The following is a 12,548-nucleotide window of genomic DNA, read 5'->3' on the forward strand; positions in this document are numbered from 1 at the left end:
TGCAGAGCAGAGTATTGCATAGTGTATTTATTTTATGTACGCCTGTGTGCAGAGCAGAGTATTGCACAGTGTATTTATTGCACATTGACATATGTACGCCTGTGTGCAGAGCAGAGTATTGCACAGTGTATTTATTGCACAGTGACGTATGTACGCCTGTGTGCAGAGCAGAGTATTGCACAGTGTACTTATTGCACAGTGTATTTATTGCACAGTGACATATGTACGCCTGTGTGCAGAGCGGAGTATTGCACAGTGTATTTATTGCACAGTTGCGTATGTTCGCCTGTGTACAGAGCGGAGTATTGCACAGTGTATTTATTGCACAGTGACATATGTACGCCTGTGTGCAGAGCGGAGTATTGCACAGTGATGTATGTACGCCTGTGTGCAGAGCGGAGTATTGCATAGTGTATTTATTGCACAGTAACGTATGTACGCCTGTGTGCAGAGCAGAGTATTGCACAGTGTATTTATTGCACAGTTGCGTATGTTTGCCTGTGTGCAGAGTATTGCATAGTGTATTTATTGCACAGTGACGTATGTACGCCTGTGTGCAGAGCAGAGTATTGCACAGTGTATTTATTGCACAGTGACGTATGTACGCCTGTGTGCAGAGCGGAGTATTGCACAGTGTATTTATTGCACAGTTGCGTATGTTCGCCTGTGTGCAGAGCGGAGTATTGCACAGTGTATTTATTGCACAGTGACGTATGTACGCCTGTGTGCAGAGCGGAGTATTGCATAGTGTATTTATTGCACAGTGACGTATGTACGCCTGTGTGCAGGGCGGAGTATTGCATAGTGTATTTATTGTATGTACGCCTGTGTGCAGAGCAGAGTATTGCACAGTGTATTTATTGCACAGTGACATATGTACGCCTGTGTGCAGAGCGGAGTATTGCACAGTGTATTTATTGCACAGTTGCGTATGTTCGCCTGTGTGCAGAGCGGAGTATTGCATAGTGTATTTATTGCACAGTTGCGTATGTTCGCCTGTGTGCAGTGCAGAGTATTGCACAGTGTATTTATTGCACAGTGTATTTATTGCACAGTGTATTTATTGCACAGTGTACTTATTGCACAGTGACGTATGTACGCCTGTGTGCAGAGCAGAGTATTGCACAGTGTAATTATTGTATGTACGCCTGTGTGCAGAGCAGAGTATTGCACAGTGTATTTATTGCACAGTGACGTATGTACGCCTGTGTGCAGAGCAGAGTATTGCACAGTGTATTTATTGCACAGTGACGTATGTACGCCTGTGTGCAGAGCAGAGTATTGCACAGTGACGTATGTACGCCTGTGTGCAGAGCAGAGTATTGCATAGTGTATTTATTGCACAGTGACGTATGTACGCCTATGTGTAGAGCAGAGTATTGCACAGTGTATTTATTGCACAGTTGCGTATGTTTGCCTGTGTGCAGAGCAGAGTATTGCACAGTGTACTTATTGCACAGTGTATTTATTGCACAGTGACATATGTACGCCTGTGTGCAGAGCGGAGTATTGCATAGTGTATTTATTGCACAGTGACATATGTACGCCTGTGTGCAGAGCGGAGTATTGCACAGTGTATTTATTGCACAGTGACATATGTACGCCTGTGTGCAGAGCGGAGTATTGCACAGTGTATTTATTGCACAGTGACGTATGTACGCCTGTGTGCAGAGCGGAGTATTGCATAGTGTATTTATTGCACAGTGACGTATGTACGCCTGTGTGCAGAGCAGAGTATTGCACAGTGTATTTATTGCACAGTTGCGTATGTTTGCCTGTGTGCAGAGTATTGCATAGTGTATTTATTGCACAGTGACGTATGTACGCCTGTGTGCAGAGCAGAGTATTGCACAGTGTATTTATTGCACAGTGACGTATGTACGCCTGTGTGCAGAGCGGAGTATTGCACAGTGTATTTATTGCACAGTTGCGTATGTTCGCCTGTGTGCAGAGCGGAGTATTGCACAGTGTATTTATTGCACAGTGACGTATGTACGCCTGTGTGCAGAGCGGAGTATTGCATAGTGTATTTATGGCACAGTGACGTATGTACGCCTGTGTGCAGGGCGGAGTATTGCATAGTGTATTTATTGTATGTACGCCTGTGTGCAGAGCAGAGTATTGCACAGTGTATTTATTGCACAGTGACGTGTGTACGCCTGTGTGCAGAGCGGAGTATTGCATAGTGTATTTATTGTATGTACGCCTGTGTGCAGAGCAGAGTATTGCATAGTGTATTTATTGCACAGTGACGTATGTACGCCTGTGTGCAGAGCAGAGTATTGCACAGTGTATTTATTGCACAGTTGCGTATGTACGCCTGTGTGCAGAGCAGAGTATTGCACAGTGTATTTATTGCACAGTGACGTATGTACGCCTGTGTGCAGAGCAGAGTATTGCACAGTGTATTTATTGCACAGTGACGTATGTACGCCTGTGTGCAGAGTAGAGTATTGCACAGTGTATTTATTGCACAGTGACATATGTACGCCTGTGTGCAGAGCAGAGTATTGCATAGTGTATTTATTGTATGTACGCCTGTGTGCAGAGCAGAGTATTGCATAGTGTATTTATTGCACAGTGACATATGTACGCCTGTGTGCAGAGCAGAGTGGTGCACAGTGTATTTATTGCACAGTGACATATGTACGCCTGTGTGCAGAGCAGAGTATTGCATAGTGTATTTATTGTATGTACGCCTGTGTGCAGAGCAGAGTATTGCACAGTGTATTTATTGCACAGTGACATATGTACGCCTGTGTGCAGAGCAGAGTATTGCACAGTGTATTTATTGCACAGTGACGTATGTACGCCTGTGTGCAGAGCAGAGTATTGCACAGTGTACTTATTGCACAGTGTATTTATTGCACAGTGACATATGTACGCCTGTGTGCAGAGCGGAGTATTGCACAGTGTATTTATTGCACAGTTGCGTATGTTCGCCTGTGTACAGAGCGGAGTATTGCACAGTGTATTTATTGCACAGTGACATATGTACGCCTGTGTGCAGAGCGGAGTATTGCACAGTGTATTTATTGCACAGTGACGTATGTACGCCTGTGTGCAGAGCGGAGTATTGCATAGTGTATTTATTGCACAGTAACGTATGTACGCCTGTGTGCAGAGCAGAGTATTGCACAGTGTATTTATTGCACAGTTGCGTATGTTTGCCTGTGTGCAGAGTATTGCATAGTGTATTTATTGCACAGTGACGTATGTACGCCTGTGTGCAGAGCAGAGTATTGCACAGTGTATTTATTGCACAGTGACGTATGTACGCCTGTGTGCAGAGCGGAGTATTGCACAGTGTATTTATTGCACAGTTGCGTATGTTCGCCTGTGTGCAGAGCGGAGTATTGCACAGTGTATTTATTGCACAGTGACGTATGTACGCCTGTGTGCAGAGCGGAGTATTGCATAGTGTATTTATTGCACAGTGACGTATGTACGCCTGTGTGCAGGGCGGAGTATTGCATAGTGTATTTATTGTATGTACGCCTGTGTGCAGAGCAGAGTATTGCACAGTGTATTTATTGCACAGTGACGTGTGTACGCCTGTGTGCAGAGCGGAGTATTGCATAGTGTATTTATTGTATGTACGCCTGTGTGCAGAGCAGAGTATTGCATAGTGTATTTATTGCACAGTGACGTATGTACGCCTGTGTGCAGAGCAGAGTATTGCACAGTGTATTTATTGCACAGTTGCGTATGTACGCCTGTGTGCAGAGCAGAGTATTGCACAGTGTATTTATTGCACAGTGACGTATGTACGCCTGTGTGCAGAGCAGAGTATTGCACAGTGTATTTATTGCACAGTGACGTATGTACGCCTGTGTGCAGAGTAGAGTATTGCACAGTGTATTTATTGCACAGTGACATATGTACGCCTGTGTGCAGAGCAGAGTATTGCATAGTGTATTTATTGTATGTACGCCTGTGTGCAGAGCAGAGTATTGCATAGTGTATTTATTGCACAGTGACGTATGTACGCCTGTGTGCAGAGCAGAGTATTGCATAGTGTATTTATTGCACAGTGACATATGTACGCCTGTGTGCAGAGCAGAGTATTGCACAGTGTATTTATTGCACAGTGACATATGTACGCCTGTGTGCAGAGCAGAGTATTGCATAGTGTATTTATTGTATGTACGCCTGTGTGCAGAGCAGAGTATTGCACAGTGTATTTATTGCACAGTGACATATGTACGCCTGTGTGCAGAGCAGAGTATTGCACAGTGTATTTATTGCACAGTGACGTATGTACGCCTGTGTGCAGAGCAGAGTATTGCACAGTGTATTTATTGCACAGTGTATTTATTGCACAGTGACGTATGTACGCCTGTGTGCAGAGCAGAGTATTGCATAGTGTATTTATTGCACAGTGTATTTATTGCACAGTGTATTTATTGCACAGTGACGTATGTACGCCTGTGTGCAGAGCGGAGTATTGCACAGTGTATTTATTGTATGTACGCCTGTGTGCAGAGCAGAGTATTGCACAGTGTATTTATTGCACAGTTGCGTATGTTTGCCTGTGTGCAGAGCAGAGTATTGCACAGTGTATTTATTGCACAGTGACGTATGTACGCCTGCGTGCAGAGCGGAGTATTGCATAGTGTATTTATTGTATGTACGCCTGTGTGCAGAGCAGAGTATTGCACAGTGTATTTATTGCACAGTGACATATGTACGCCTGTGTGCAGAGCGGAGTATTGCACAGTGTATTTATTGCACAGTTGCGTATGTACGCCTGTGTGCAGAGCAGAGTATTGCACAGTGTGTTTATTGCACAGTGACGTATGTACGCCTGTGTGCAGAGCAGAGTATTGCATAGTGTATTTATTGCACAGTGACATATGTACGCCTGTGTGCAGAGCAGAGTATTGCATAGTGTATTTATTGCACAGTGACATATGTACGCCTGTGTGCAGAGCAGAGTATTGCACAGAGTATTTATTGCACAGTGACGTATGTACGCCTGTGTAGAGCAGAGTATTGCATAGTGTATTTATTGCACAGTGACATATGTACGCCTGTGTGCAGAGCAGAGTATTGCACAGTGTATTTATTGCACAGTGACGTATGTACGACTGTGTGCAGAGCAGAGTATTGCACAGTGTATTTATTGCACAGTGACGTATGTACGCCTGTGTAGAGCAGAGTATTGCATAGTGTATTTATTGCACAGTGACATATGTACGCCTGTGTGCAGAGCAGAGTATTGCATAGTGTATTTATTGCACAGTTGCGTATGTACGCCTGTGTGCAGAGCAGAGTATTGCACAGTGACGTATGTACGCCTGTGTAGAGCAGAGTATTGCATAGTGTATTTATTGCACAGTGACATATGTACGCCTGTGTGCAGAGCAGAGTATTGCATAGTGTATTTATTGCACAGTTGCGTATGTACGCCTGTGTGCAGAGCAGAGTATTGCTGGGCCTTCCAGCATCTGCGGCAGCGTCTTTCAACCTTTGTTTATTTCCCACTCCTTGTGTAAGTGATTTGATAAAAACTGTCACTAGTGTTAATGAACCAAAATATTCAAACAAAACAACTTATTAAATGATAAATCAACTAAGGGTTAACTTCATCTTCCTTAGTGTGTGATGATTTGATATATTAAATAAAATACTGACCATTACTCTTCTGGTATCAAGTGTGATTGCTGCTTTAAACCTTTGTGAACTGTCCTCTAAATTCTTAGGAAGAATATGTTGGGAAAAACAAGGAAACGCTAAATCTAGAACATAAAAATAAATAAATAATGGTATGGAAATAAAGATTTCAGAAACAAAAAAGAGAAATACATCTATTCCAACAAGTTTGAGCGCGCGTCTGGGTTCTGAGATTGTATTTGGTACCGTTTTCAAATGACCTGAGAATTGCAGGGAACCCTTTAGGGGATGCCCGCCGGACCTGCGGGTACCTAGGAACCCGGGTTGAAAAACTATGAATTGCGGAGTCGTGTTACTGGTACCAGATCTGTGCGACCATTTTTTTTTTTGAAGTGAAACTTCCTTAGTGGCACCTCATTCGAACTGGGGCAAAAATGGATTGTGGAGACAGAAATGAAACGGATGTGACGTCAGTGCTGGCAGTTGAGGCCGGGCTGTGTTGCTGGCGCCGCTCCTAATGGCCGCCTCACCCCTCACACGTCTGCTGCTAACGGCCGCCGTTCCCCGCCCGCTGCCCGCTTCCGTGCCGCGCATGCGCAGTTGTCATGGCGCCACTGACTCCAATCACCGCGGAAGGAGTGGGGAGGGGGTGGCGCGCAGCCGCTATCTGCCCCCGGCAGGTGCAGGCCCAGCAGCACACTGACCTGGTGCTCCTGCAGGTCTTCCCGCAGCGCCGGCAAGCTCACAGCCGCTGTTCCCCGCCGCCATGCCACGCATACGCAGTTGTGATGGCGCCGCTGACGGACGCAACACATGCGCAGAAGCGGCTGGCAGCGGCGCCGTTGCACCCTCACGCTCCCGTTTGCCCCACACGGCGCCATTCCGCCCTCCACTGACGCGGGCGTTCGCGGGCCCCCGCAGGAAGTGGTGGCGCACAGCGCAACCCGCGCAGCACAGGGGTTCGGCGCCGGGGGCAGGCTCCTGCTCATGGAAGAAAGGGTGACCCGGGAGGGCCTGGCAGCGGAAGGGGGGGGGTGGTGGTGTGTCAGTCAGTGTGTGTGTGTGTGTGTGTGTCAGTCAGTGTGTGTGTGTCAGTCAGTGTGTGTGTGTCAGTCAGTGTGTGTGTGTCAGTCAGTGTGTGTGTGTCAGTCAGTGTGTGTGTGTCAGTCAGTGTGTGTGTGTCAGTCAGTGTGTGTGTGTCAGTCAGTGTGTGTGTGTCAGTCAGTGTGTGTGTGTGTGTGTGTGTGTGTGTCAGTCAGTGTGTGTGTGTGTGTCAGTCAGTGTGTGTGTGTGTGTCAGTCAGTCAGTGTGTGTGTGTGTGTATGTGTCAGTCAGTGTGTGTGTGTGTGTATGTGTCAGTCAGTGTGTGTGTGTGTGTCAGTCAGTGTGTGTGTTGTGACAGGGTCATTGACTCAGTATATGTTAGTAGGAGATGGCAGTATGCATGCTTTCCAGTAGACAAGGCTTGTTTCCAGTAAACCCAGCTTGTTAAGCAGTCCACAGGTGATTCAAATTAAGTTAGTTCACCTGCTTTAAAACAGGAAGAGGAAATGCCTCTGGGCAGCAGTCTCTCTCTGAGGTGCAGAGAGAAGACAGAGGAGTGTTGAGACAGACACAAGCTGCTCAGATTGATCCTGTCCCAAGGGGGAATAAAGCTCCCATGTAAGGAGCCTACTGCTATTGCTGAACATTGTTGGGCTGGACTAGGTTAGCTAGCCAGCCAGCCAGCCAGCCAGCCAGCCAGGTAGTTAGCCTGCACTTTTGTTTAGTCAGTGCCCCGACCGACCGGGGTTAGGTTTTTGTTTACGTTTCAATTTAAAGGGACAGTGTACCCATTGTTTTAGTTACCCTTTTTTAGACAAATAAATCCACCTGCACTATTTCACCAGAAAAGTCGTGTTGTCTCCTCACTTACCACGGCCATCCTGCCACAGTGTGTGTGTGTGTGTGTGTGTGTGTCAGTCAGTCAGTCAGTCTGTGTGTATGTATGTGTGTGTGTGTGTGTGTATGCGTGTCAGTGTGTGTATGCGTGTCAGTCAGTGTGTGTGTGTCAGACAGTGTGTGTGTGTGTGAGTCAGTCAGTCAGTCAGTCAGTTTGTGTGTGTGTTTGTCAGTCAGTGTGTGTGTTTGTCAGTCAGTGTGTGTGTGTGTGTGTGTGTGTCAGTCTGTGTGTGTGTGTGTGTCAGTCTGTGTGTGTGTGTGTGTCAGTCTGTGTGTGTGTGTGTGTGTGTGTGTGTGTGTGTCAGTCTGTGTGTGTGTGTGTGTGTGTGTGTGTGTATGTCAGTGTGTGTGTGTCAGTGTGTGTGTGTGTGTATGTGTCAGTGTGTGTGTGTGTGTGTGTGTGTATGCGTGTCAGTCAGTGTGTGTGTGTCAGTCAATGTGTGTGTGTGTGTGTGCATGCGTGTCAGTCTGTGTGTGACACACTGACACACTGACACACTGACACACTTACACACACACACACACTGACACACATACACACACACACTGACTGACACACATACACACACACTGACTGACTGACACAGACTGACACACACATACACTGACACACACACACATTGACGGACACACACTGACTGACACACAAACACACACTGACTGACACACATACATACACACACTGGCTGACACACATACACACAAGGAATTCACACTTAGTGCAAATAGCTAATACAGGGGATGTGTGCCGAGCACGCGCATTATAAGTCAAATTTATTTGCGTTTTGTCAATGAAATTGTATTTTGATTTTTAATTAAAACATCACCAACACAAATACAATTTCTGTGACAAAAGTCAAAGAAGTTTCACTTACTATGCGCGTGCACAGCACACACAGCTTTTATTTTTTCCATTTGGATATTGGACTATATGAATATTGCTTTTGTTTTTTTGAAGTCTGATCCTTCTCAGCATCTCTTTATAGTTTTTCTAGCTATTTAAATGGGCAGGTTCATGTACCGGGCAACAAAAATAAATGGAAACCACTTTTAAATATAATTGGCTTCTGTGGAGAGCGTTTGAATCACCCTGAAATGTATTCTATTACTTATTTGTATCTTCTGAAAACGAATACATGTTTATTTTCAGTGGGTTCACATTTATCCGTTTGTCATAATTACTTTGCAGAGAATCATTGCTTTACCTACATTTTGTAGTGTTGTGTTTTTTATTTTTTTTTAAATCCTTCATGATAACAGTTTGGGGAACAGACAAACATTCAACGGTTAAAAAAAAAAAAAGTAAAGGGAACCTTTAAAAAATTATTAGTCTTGATGAGGCTGCTTCGTTAAGTCTTTAGAAGTAGGAATTAAACAACTTAAAGCAGCGATCCCGCTAAGCGTTTTTATTTATTTCGTTTTTACATTTTATATATGTTAAATCTCCCTGAGGAGACACACTGAGGCTCCTGTCCTCTTCTCCTCCAGGAACCTATTCTCTAGAACCTTCTCTTTAACATAGGTAAACTTTGTGACGTCCTTGTTCCCAGGCTACTCAAGGTGGTGATTAGCATCTCTTGACTCACCCCCCAATACTGTGCAATGTGGAAAGTATCACTTTCTACCTGGGTCCGCACTATTAACCCCTAAAAGGCCAAGGAATCCTATAGGGGGGGCTATATACACAGTATAGGAACCCTGCAACCCTCAAGCTAAATCACATTATTTTCAACTACCGGGACCTCTCGGTTTTTGAGACATATTTGACTGCTTTCTTGTCTTTAGTTGCGTTCTATTGAATAACCATTTAAATCCCTTTTAAGTTAAGTAACATTGGAAACCAGTGGATCTCTGGAGCTGAAAATAACATGGTTCAGCTCCAGAGTAACCCCGGTTCCAATGCAGAGAAAAACAAAACAGGGAGGTTAGTTGGGCAGGACTGCTGCGGAGTAATGACATCTGTACAGCCTTGTTTTGTGTTATAAACACTAACAGACATGCAGATGCAGCCACCTGTATTCGACCACATCTCGTTCCAAAGCTACGGCCAATTCGCCAAGTACCCCGTGAGATGGGCTGCAGCAGACTAATGGCCCATCTGATTAGCACAGCGGGGGTCCCTGCGGTGTGAATCCTACCGGGTTTTACCTGTCTGTAAGAGACGCGTCCGCTGTCAGAGAGAGACTGAATCAGTCACTCTACCTGCGCACCTCTAACAGGCAATCACGGGAGTTTTATTTTATTTTAATATTACAGTATTGTAGCAGGGGGTCTCCGGAGCTGAACCGCATTTATTTCGGGTCCTCGGACCCCCTGCTTCCCGAGTTACAAGGCCCTGTTATGGGGGGCCGGTATCCTTCTGCTTGGTTTAAATCCCCTGATCACGTGGGCCGTGACGCGGGAGAATTTAAACATGGCCGCCGGGACACTGGCATCTCATAACGGGGCCTGTAACTCAGGAAGCAGGGTGTTCCTGGATCTGAAATAAATGCGGTTCAGCTCCAGAGACCCTCTGCTACCCCCTGTAACAATAAAGTATACCCCAGCGTGATGGACTGTCAGAGATGCGCAGGTAGAGTGATTCAGTCTCTCTGTTACTGCGCGTCTCTTGCAGACAGGTGGAACCGGTAGGACTCACACAGCACGAGTCCCATTCAAACGCAGGGACCCCCGCTGTGGTAATCCAGTGGGCCATGAAGTCTGATTTGGGCTACCACTGTGAGGTTTTTGATCAGAATCTCAGTGTCGAATACAGGCGGCTGCATCTGTAGTAGGCACTCCCAATCCAGAAATGTCATTTTAGGGGGTATGTATATATGCAAGGGTGGATACAAAATATTTAAAAAAAAAAAAAAAACACACGGGTGCCAGGCTGAATTTTTAGGAGCCAGCATTTAAAGTAAAAAAGTGGGGTGGGGCAGAAATGTACATATTACATTCCAATATATATTTAGATGTACATGTATAAAGAGCGCACACACACACACACACACACACACACACACACACACACACACACACACACACACACACACACACACACACACACACACTGTATATGATCTGTATATGTCCCTGGGGTCTGACTGCAAGTTTACAATAGCTGCTGTATTTTAGTCTTACAATGGATTTAATGTGAATTCTAACAAAGCAGATCAGATGGTGGGAGTGTTTAAACCAGATCTCTGCGCTGATACAGGAGTGATCACGGCATTCTTGGACTGGCAATTCCTCTATCTGTAAATACTATACTATTGGAAAAGGCGCAGTACTACAACTCCCATAAGCCCGTGCAGAGAAGCAAACTCGCACGATAAGCAGCAGCCTTAAACACATTTATGTGCAATCGGGCGTCCAATATTTGTCTGTGGGTGTCTGTGGGTGTCTGTGGGTGTCTGTGGGTGTCTGTGGGTGTCTGTGGGTGTCTGTGGGTGTCTGTGTCGACTTTCTTTTATCATATGACAACACTTCTAGTGATTCAATAAGATAATGCCTTATGATATAATTCTTCAAATGTTACGGAAGTTTGGGAACACAGTTATAAGTCACCCTACTCCAAACCATGCCGTTTTATTTTTAATCCCCCCGCCCCTCTAGGATGAAGTTCACTAATTCTGTTCTTGCTAAGGGATATCTAAGTTTCAGATTCCTAAGCATGCTAATTTGCATTTAGCATTGTATCATTCGTGAAACATTTTTATGCACTACTAGCTGATATACCCGGCGTTGCCCGGAGGCCGTGAGGGGGGGGGGGCGTGAAAGGCAGGGGGGGTGTGAAAGGCAGGGGGGGGGGTGAAAGGCAGGGGGGGGTGTGAAAGGCAGGGGGGGGGCGTGAAAGGCAGGGGGGGGGGCGTGAAAGGCAGGGGGGGGGCGTGAAAGGCAGGGGGGGGCGTGAAAGGCAGGGGGGGCGTGAAAGGCAGGGGGGGCGTGAAAGGCAGGGGGGGCGTGAAAGGCAGGGGGGGCGTGAAAGGCATGGGGGGGCGTGAAAGACAAGGGGGGGGGCGTGAAACGCAGGGGGGGGCGTGAAAGGCAGGGGGGGCGTGACAGGCAGGGGGGGGCGTGAAAGGCAGGGGGGGGCCTGAAAGGCGGGGGGGGCGTGAAAGGCAGGGGGGGGCGTGAAAGGCAGGGGGGGGCGTGAAAGGCAGGGGGGGCGTGAAAGGCAGGGGGGGGCGTGAAAGGCAGGGGGGGGCGTGAAAGGCAGGGGGGGCGTGAAAGGCAGGGGGGGGCGTGAAAGGCAGGGGGGGGCGTGAAAGGCAGGGGGGGGCGTGAAAGGCGGGGGGGGCGTGAAAGGCTGGGGGGTGTGAAAGGCGGGGGGGCGACACACACACACAATGTCACACACACACACAGTGTCACACACACACACACAGTGTCACACACACACACACACACACACACACACACACACACACACACACACACACACACACACACAGTGTCACACACACACACAGTGTCACACACACACAGTGTCACACACACACAGTGTCACACACACACAGTGTCACACACACACACACACGTCACCTAGAGCGACACCTACCTCTACTTCCGGGCGCCGCCATCTTCTCACTCGGCGCCGCGAGGGAAGAAGGGTGTCCTTCCGGGCGCGCCGCCATCTTAGGCGCCGCGAGGAAGGAAGGGGGTCCGCTGGCTGTTCCCCCGCCGGGGATGGAGCCGCGAGGGAGGAAGGGGGTTCGCTGGCTGTTCCCCCGCCGGGGATGGAGCCGCGAGGGAGGAAGGGGGTCCGCTGGCTGTTCCCCCGCCGGGGATGGAGCCGCGAGGGAGGAAGGGGGTCCGCTGGCTGTTCCCCCGCCGGGGATGGAGCCGCGAGGGAGGAAGGGGGTCCGCTGGCTGTTCCCCCGCCGGGGATGGAGCCGCGAGGGAGGAAGGGGGTCCGCTGGCTGTTCCCCCACCGGGGATGGAGCCGCGAGGGAGGAAGGGGGTCCGCTGGCTGTTCCCCCGCCGGGGATGGAGCCGCGAGGGAGGAA

The 12,548-nt window shown here is 47.8% G+C and overlaps 1 protein-coding gene across 2 annotated transcripts in view; it reads left to right on the forward strand.

Annotated features, from left to right (window-relative positions):
• EPRS1 (glutamyl-prolyl-tRNA synthetase 1) overlaps positions 1-12,548 on the forward strand; it is a 131,445-nt gene that overhangs the window by 40,046 nt on the left and 78,851 nt on the right. The gene's annotated exons all lie outside the window — the stretch shown is intronic.

This window comes from Ascaphus truei, chromosome 4, assembly GCF_040206685.1.
Source record: "Ascaphus truei isolate aAscTru1 chromosome 4, aAscTru1.hap1, whole genome shotgun sequence".
NCBI lineage: Eukaryota > Metazoa > Chordata > Amphibia > Anura > Ascaphidae > Ascaphus > Ascaphus truei.